General features: G+C 41.6%; 1 non-coding gene across 1 annotated transcript; it reads right to left on the reverse strand.

Annotated features, from left to right (window-relative positions):
* Positions 1-1,126: 1,126 nt before the first annotated feature.
* Positions 1,127-1,180, reverse strand: LOC148807598 (U7 small nuclear RNA). Its single transcript, XR_016088867.1, has one exon. It is a non-coding gene; the product is annotated as a U7 small nuclear RNA (small nuclear RNA).
* Between the last annotated feature and the right edge of the window lie 7,108 nt (positions 1,181-8,288).

Consider the following 8,288-nt stretch of genomic DNA (forward strand, 5'->3'; position numbering starts at 1 on the left):
TGGGATATGAAAACAGGCCACCAGGGGAGACTGATGTAATAAGTGCACCAGAAATATATTGAAAACAAATGGGCTGTCACTAAGAGAAATACAGGTCCCACCATAAAACACCATAAGGAGTGCAAAACATGTTAAGTTATTTCTGTACTTCATCAGCGTCGGTAAAAGAGGGACTCAAGGACACAAAGACTCTAGTTTGGGATTCGGGCTGAGAAAGGGAAGTGTGACTTTGGATACAGGGCATGGTAGAGAGGAACAAATGGTGCAATGAAATAAAATGCCAAAACCCCAGATTGAACCAGGGACCTTTAGAGCGTCAGTCTAAGGCTTTCTCAGATGAGCTATTTCAACCTCCGTGTATGATCCAACCTCTGCTGTCTACAGTAGCCTCCTAAAGTTCCAGCATGAATGCATGAAGAGGAGTGGTAGAGTGTGGCAGAAGTGCAAAATGTGAGAGGATAAAAGACACCTGTTTCTGCCCGATTTCAAACAGGGGATCTTGCGCATGTGTGATGAACGTGATAATCACAATATTACAGAAATGACAGCAGCATTGAACGTGTCAAGACGTAAAAGATTGTTAATTCTCTTCAAATACTCACAGTGTCTTTATTCTGCTGTATTAATTTACTGTGCTCATCAGGCAGTAACAAACCTGTTACCTACACTGTTCCCAGAACTGGATAGGTGACTCCACATTCTATAGCTCTCTAGCATAGAGGAAGTCAGACTACAGAAATGGAGAAAATCTCCTCTTCAGAAAGTGGAAATATATTCCTTAGAAAAGTCCTTTTCTCAAAGTTCAACACTCTCTGCAAGTCACTCATTCCCACCTTGCGCAGTGTAGTGGTTATCACATTCTCTTAACACATCAAAGGGTTTCTTTTTGAAAGCAAGCTAAAACAAGTGATCACTTTTCTCACATTTTTCATTGCTGACGTTGCTTTATGGGTCTATTTTCTATACTGTGCTGATCAATTGAAAACGAGAAGGCGAAAAAGACATGTTCCCACACCTAAGGTTGAACCCAGGGAATCACAGTCAAATACCAGGAACCATAACTACTAGATTGTATGGAATACAGCTTTATCATGATATCAAAGTGCAATATCTTTTTTCACCAAAAATGGGCTTCCTGACTTCAGAAAGCCTTCGAGACAAATACTAAAAGACAAAATTTCCACTTGGTAAAGGAAATGAAAACACATGTACCTTACCAAACTTTGAGTACAGGCAGTCAGGGTGATAATACAAGACGATTTAAAATTCAACAAATAAAACCTGTCAACCGGTAATCCCAACTACTCATAAAAAATTGAAGTGGCAATACACAGTAGGTGACTCTTGGGTGTACATTAAATCCATGTAAGAAGAGGGTTTAGTGTTATATTTCCAAATCCAATATGCAAATGAGAGACCTGGCCCAGCCAATCACAAGTCTCCCGTGGTCTGGAATGGAGCTGATCTCCTCTTCTAGTTATTCATGCTGGAGTTAGGTTACATATTAGCATAATTAATATGACAGCTACTCCAGAAACAAAAAATGTAAACAAATACACTGGATTGTGACTGCAACTGTCAGATTGTAGCTCTGGAGATGACCTTGTAATTCTCCTTCTAAGGTAAGGAAGAGGAGGAGCTTCACCAATCTGTTTTTCCACCAAATAAATTGGCTTTCTGACTTCAGAAAACCTTCCATTTATTTATTTTTTTTATTTTTAAGAACTTTATTTTAATTTCACAAACAAATACAAATATTCACAAAATAGGAAACTGTAATAAATACAGTGGTGTGAAAACGTATTTGCCCCCTTCCTGATTTCTTATTTTTTTGCATGTTTGTCACACTGAAATGTTTCAGATCATCAAACAAATTGAAATATTAGACAAAGATAACACAAGTAAACACAAAATGCAGTTTTTAAACGAAGGTTTTTATTATTAAGGGAAAACAAAAATCCAAACGTACATGGCCCTGTGTGAAAAAGTGATTGCCCCCTAAACCTAATAACTGGTTGGGCCACCCTTAGCAGCAACAACTGCAATCAAGCGTTTGTGATAACTGGCAATGAGTCTTTTACAGCACTGTGGAGGAATTTTGGCCCACTCATCTTTGCAGAATTGTTGTAATTCAGCACCATTGGAGGGTTTTCGAGCCTTAACCCCTTTTTTAAGGTCATGCCACAACATCTCAATCGGATTCAGGTCAGGACTTTGACTAGATAGATAGATAATACTTTATTAATCCCATAGGGAAATTGATGTGTTACAGCAGTCCAGCCCAAGACAAGCAAAACAGACATCAGAATAGTTATAAAACAAAAGACAAACAAAATAAATAAAAATAAATAAATACATAGGTGTGTGCAAAATGTGCTGATCATAGTCGCTGTAAAAACAATAAAATATGTGCAAAATGTGCATAGGTTTATACAGACTGATTGTCCAAAAAGTACAATGGAGTAAACATGCTGTCCATAGAGGAGCAAATGAAGGGCTAACAGTCCTAGCCTAGGGCAGCGTTATACACCCTGACAGCCGCCGGGAGGAAAGACCTGCGTAAACGTTCCCTTGAACACCGTAGCTGGAGCAGTCTATTGCTAAATGTGCTCCGCTGCCCAGTAACAGTCCCATGAAGCGGATGAGAGGTGTTGTTCATGATGGCTGTGCGCTTGTTCAGCATTCTCCTCTCAGCCACCACCTCCAGGGGGTCAAGGCTCATCCCCAGCACAGTGCCAGCCTTCTTGATGAGTTTATTGAGCCTATTTGCATCTTTTGTCATGATGCTGCTGCCCCAGCACACCACAGCGTAGAAGATGGCCGCCGCCACCACTGATTCATAAAAAATGTGTAGCAGTGTTCCACACACACCAAAGGACCTGAGTCTCCTAAGAAAATAGAGTTGGTTCTGACCTTTCTTGTACAGGGCATCAGTGTTACCAGACCACTCCAGCTTATCATCCAGGTGTATCCCTAAGTACTTGTAGGAATGTACGCCCTCTATGTCCTCACCCTGGATGGAAACAGGGTTCAGTGGAGACTTATTCCTTCGAAAGTCAAAAATCATTTCTTTGGTCTTGCTGGTGTTAATCTGGAGATGGTTAAGATGACACCACTCCACAAAATTGGTAATCAAGCTCCTATATTCCTCCTCCCTCCCCTCTCTAATACACCCCACAATTGCAGAGTCATCCGAAAACTTCTGCAGATGACATGTCTCAGAGTTGTACCTGAAGTCAGAGGTGTAAAAGGTGAACAGGAATGGAGCAAGGACAGTCCCCTGTGGAGCCCCAGTACTGCTAACAATCTGTTCGGACACACAGCTCTGTAGCCGTACATACTGTGGCCTGCAGGTCAGATAGTCTATAATCCAGGACAGCAGGGGAGTGTCCACCTGCGCCGCCCTTAGCTTATCTCTCAGTAAAGGTGGATGGATGGTGTTAAAGGCACTGAAGAAGTCAAAGAACATAACTCTCACAATGCTCCCCGTCTTCTCCAGGTGAGAGTTAGCTCTGTGTAGCAGATAGATGACTGCATCCTCCACTCCCAGGTGTGACCGATAGGCGAACTGCAGGGGGTCCAGTGCTGTACTCACCAGGGTTCTGAGGTGGTCCAGTACAAGCCTTTCCAGAGTTTTCATTAGGTGTGATGTAAGTGCCACTGGTCTGTAGTCATTCAAGACTTTAGGGTGCCCCTTTTGGGTACTGGCACCAGGCAAGATGTCTTCCAGAGCATCGGAACCTTTTCTAATCTCAGGCTGAGGTTGAAGATGTACTGCAGCACTGAACCCAGTTGGTCCGCACAGATCTTTAGCACCCTGGAGCTGACACCGTCAGGACCCGCTGCCTTCCCTGCATGGAGTCTCCTCAACTCCCTTCTGACCTGGTCAGCTGTGATGGATAGGCCGAGGAGGGCAGGGGAAGATGGAGTAGGAGTAGGAGGGATCACATGATGGGGTGACTGAGGACATGAAGAGGGTGTCTGGGGTGAAGGCCTGTGAAGTGAATGGACAGTGGACCCTGTATCGAATCTGTTGAAGAAAAGATTCAGCTCATTGGCCCTCTCCAGGCCTCCCTCACTCTGTTGGCCGCCGGACAACTTGTATCCGGAGATCTTCCTCATGCCATTCCACATGTCTCTCACATTGCTCTCCCTCAGCCTGTCCTCCATTATACAGCAGTGTACCGCAGAGTCATGCTGAGGTTGTGAGTTTGAGCCTCAGCTGGAGCAGTGTGGCCTGTGTATTTAGCTACTGAAAGCAACTGACGATTTTCTGGAGATCAGGTCTCAGTTAACATGAAAAGAAACAAGTAAAGGTTTATTCTGTATTACACCCAAAGAAGGCTCCAGAGCCATGATTATGAGTCTGGTAAGAGTAACACAGTTAAATAAATCATCAGTCCAGCTGTGGAACTGAGTGCCGGGTGGAAATAAAACCAATAACAAATAAAACAAATCAGACAGGGCCCTTTCAGTCTTCTCCATATATATCAGAGCCACATCACTGTTTCTTCCACTGTGGCAGTGAGGTCACTCAGGTCAGCCCAGGAATACAGAAACAAGGTGGACTGAATAAGAACTGGGTGTCCTGTGGATGTGAACAGAGCCAAATAATTTAAATGAAAAAGAAAGAAAAGCCCAGCAGTGACTGTCCCCTCTGTACTGAGCCTGGTGGACAGCAGCTCTTCCAGTTGAGTCCCTCAGACTCTGAGTCTGTCCCTGTGCAGCTCCAGTCCACACAGATGTTCCAGCCCCTTCAGCTGTGGCCCCAGTCTCTCTGAGTGGAGCTGACTGTGAGGAAGAGACTGAGACTCTCTAACAGCACAGTGGAGCTGAACTAATACTTATACACTGATACACCCCCAGTCTGAACAGAGTGAGGACACAGCTCAGCTCATCCTCCTTATTCTTATCGGTAGTAGTAGCAGTAGCAGTAGGAGGAGCAGTAAAATATTAGTAGTAGGTATAAATAGTAATAGTAGGTAGCAGTAGTATCAGTGGCAGGAGTAGTTGTAGTAATAGCTGTAGTAGTATTAGTAGTTATGCTGTATTTAAACTTTCCTGTTCAATATAGCAGAGCTCCTGTGTTACAGCCTCACCATAATAACTGCAGCAGCAGGAGCATAAGTGCAAGAGTCAGTCTGAAAAAGCAATGATATGATGATTTCTTTTAAAAATCTTTCCTTGTTTACACAGCCTAAAAGCGGTGATATTAGACAGAGCTTCACTGGAGCTGCAGGTCAGACTCTGCAGTGAGTCTGTGGTTTGTGCTCTTCTGAGCTCCTCCAGCACAGGAAGCCAGGCTGTACTGTGAGGCTGTGGCTGGTTCCCCTCTCTGTGAACTGGGCTCAGGGGTCACTGATCTGGCAGCTGTGGGCTCTGTTCCAGGTCAGAAGCAATAAGCTTCTATTAACCCTTTCCAGGACCTCCAGCCCTTCAGTATTACTGTAGTGATTCATTATTTTTACTGTAAGTCAGCCTCCAAGCATCTGTCAGAAGTGTTTGACTGACAATTGAGCAATATGTGATTATCTCTTATTATTATTTTTACTTATTTAATGAACAGCAGTATTGCCACTCTTATGAGTATAATATGATTATCATCAGCAGCAGACTGATGGTCGTGTCTACAATAGTGACTAGTTGACCAGTCTGTAGCTCTGAGCAGTGGGACTCAGATCACACAGAAGACCTGTCTGTGTGTGATTCCACACCAGCCCTGGAATTCAGCATCTCCCACACGTCTCTCATGGGGAGTCTTATAAATATAAAGTTAAAGAGAGTCTGATAACAGTTATACAGCTAGTTAAATAATCAAGCTGAGGAACTGAGAGCTCGAGTGGAAATAAAACCAAGAGATGCTCTTCAACCTCCAGGATCAGGAGTCTGATCCTCCTGGCTTCTATTCTGTGGAGATTCGTGTAAAACGCTTAAAAGCGCTTATTATAGAGACCTGTGCTCTTTCTCTTCTGCTCCACAGGAGTATGCTTTATAACGCATTAGTCTGTGAAGTAAACATTTTTTTTCTGTTTAATGAATTTCATTCCTCAGTATGTCATTCTTCTCCTCCTGCTGTTATGAATCGCTTCTCTTAACAGCCTGTGTTTTTTTGGGGGGAGATGTTATATCTATAAGAAAAGCCCCCCAGGCTCCGGACAGGAGTCTCCTCCAGCCGAGACGCGCTCTGCTCTGTCAGAAAGAGCGCTGTGACGTCACAGACACCAGCCATAGCGCCGGGATCAGAGAGCGAGACCGCGGAAGAAGCGAAGAGCGCACGGAGGAGAGTTATTGATCACTTATCTATCAACAAGCAATTAATTCAACTAAAGAACAGTAGAAAAATCGATTAAATTCACTGATTAGTGAGCACTGATTCTTTTCCCGTTCTTGACCCATTTTAAAATCTAGAATAGAGTCAATATCGATTAATTAACATAGTGCATTTTGTGTTAATAATGTTCAATCCGAAATTAAAGAATTATTTATTCAAATTATTATTTAGGAATTGTATCTGAGAGCTAGAAAAATATATTCAAAGTTAATAAATTTGTGTAAGTAACAGTTTAAATGCATTTTCCATTTGTTTACAAATCATAAGTATGGTAACCATGGCGACACGCGGCACGTCACTGTGCCTGGCTAGGTCATAAAGAGTGGTGTGATGTCACAGACAGCAACTAATACTAATGCTAGTGTATTTATGTTAATATTAGTGAGAGTACAACTGGTAGTTTTAATATTAATGCTAGTATTCATGTGAGAATGATGATAGCACTACTGATAGTTTTAGTTTTAATGGTCATATTAATGTTAATATTAAATTTAATTATAGTGTTACTGTTACAGTATTAACAGTAGCAGTAGTGTTAGTTTTAGTGATAGCATTACTGTTATTATAAGTAGTTTGTGTCAGTGTTAGTCATAATGATAGTGTAAGTCTTTTAATTTTAGTTTTAATGCTAGTATTCATGTTAATATTAGTGCAAATTATAGATTTACTGTTAGATTATTTACACTAGTGGTCATGTTAGTTTTAGTGATAACATTACTGTTATTATTAGTATTAGTAGTGTAGTAGTAGTTTGTATCACTGTTAGGGATATTGATAGTGTTAGTCGTAGTGATAGTGTTAGTGTTGTAATATTAGTGGTATTTGTGTTAGTGTTAGTTATAGTGTATTTGTGGTTATGAGTGTATGTAGAGTGTGTCTGTGAGTTTGTGGTGTTTGTGAGTGTGTGGTGTTTGTCAGTGTGTGAATGTGTGTCTGTCAGTGTGATATGTCTGTCATTGTGTACGTGTGTGTCTGTTAGTGTGTGGGTGTGTGTCTGCAAGTATGTGGTGTATATCAGTGTGTGGGTGTGTGTCTGTAAGTATTAGTAGTGTCTATTGTGTGTATCTGTGAATGTGTGCGAGTATGTGTGTGAGTGTCTGATTGTGTGTATAAATGTGTGTGGTGCTTGTGAGTGTGTGTTGTGTCTATGTGTGTGTCTGTGAATGTGTGTCTGTGAGTGTGTATCTGTGAGTGTGTGTAGTGTCTGTATGAATGTGTGTGAGTGTGTGGTTGTCAGTGTGTGAATGTGTGTGAGTGTGTGGTTGTGTCTCTGTCAGTGTGTCATAATATGTGTGAGTTTGTGGGTGTATATCTGTCAGTGTGTGTGTAAATGTGTGTGTAGGTGGGCTTGGGCTCCAATGCTGTGTCTGACAGAAGTGACCCATCAACAGGTGTTGAGGTCCAGAGTCGCTTGCGAATTTCTAGAGCACTTTAGAACTTTCTAGAGTCCAGACCAATGAACAGAAATCTGTGAGTGCTGTGTTTTTATCACTATTAGCGTATGTGGTGTCTGTGAGTGTGTGGATATGTGTGAGTGTGTGGGTGTTTGTGAGTGTGTGATGTGTGTGGGTGTGTGTCTGTATGTGTAGTGTCTGTGTGTCTATGTGAGTATTAATGATGATAGCACTACTGAATACTAGTATTCATGTGAGAATAAGTGATGATAGAGCTACTTTTAATTTTAGTTTTAATGCTAGTATTCATGTTAATATTAGTGATAATCATAGTGTTAGTGTCAGAATATTAACACTCATTGTCATGTTAGTTCTTTTGATAGCATTACTGTTATTATTGGTATTATTAGTGTACTACTAAGTTTGTGTTATTGTAAGTAATAATGAAACTATAAGCCTTAATTGCAGTGTTACTGTTGTAATATTAGCAGTATTTGTGTAAGTGTTAGTTATAGTGTAACTGTAGGTTAGAGTGTAGGTAAGACCCTGGCTGCCCTGTGGTG

Source organism: Atractosteus spatula, unplaced genomic scaffold (assembly GCF_055471065.1).
Source record: "Atractosteus spatula isolate fAtrSpa1 unplaced genomic scaffold, fAtrSpa1.hap1 Scaffold_29, whole genome shotgun sequence".
Lineage (NCBI taxonomy): Eukaryota > Metazoa > Chordata > Actinopteri > Semionotiformes > Lepisosteidae > Atractosteus > Atractosteus spatula.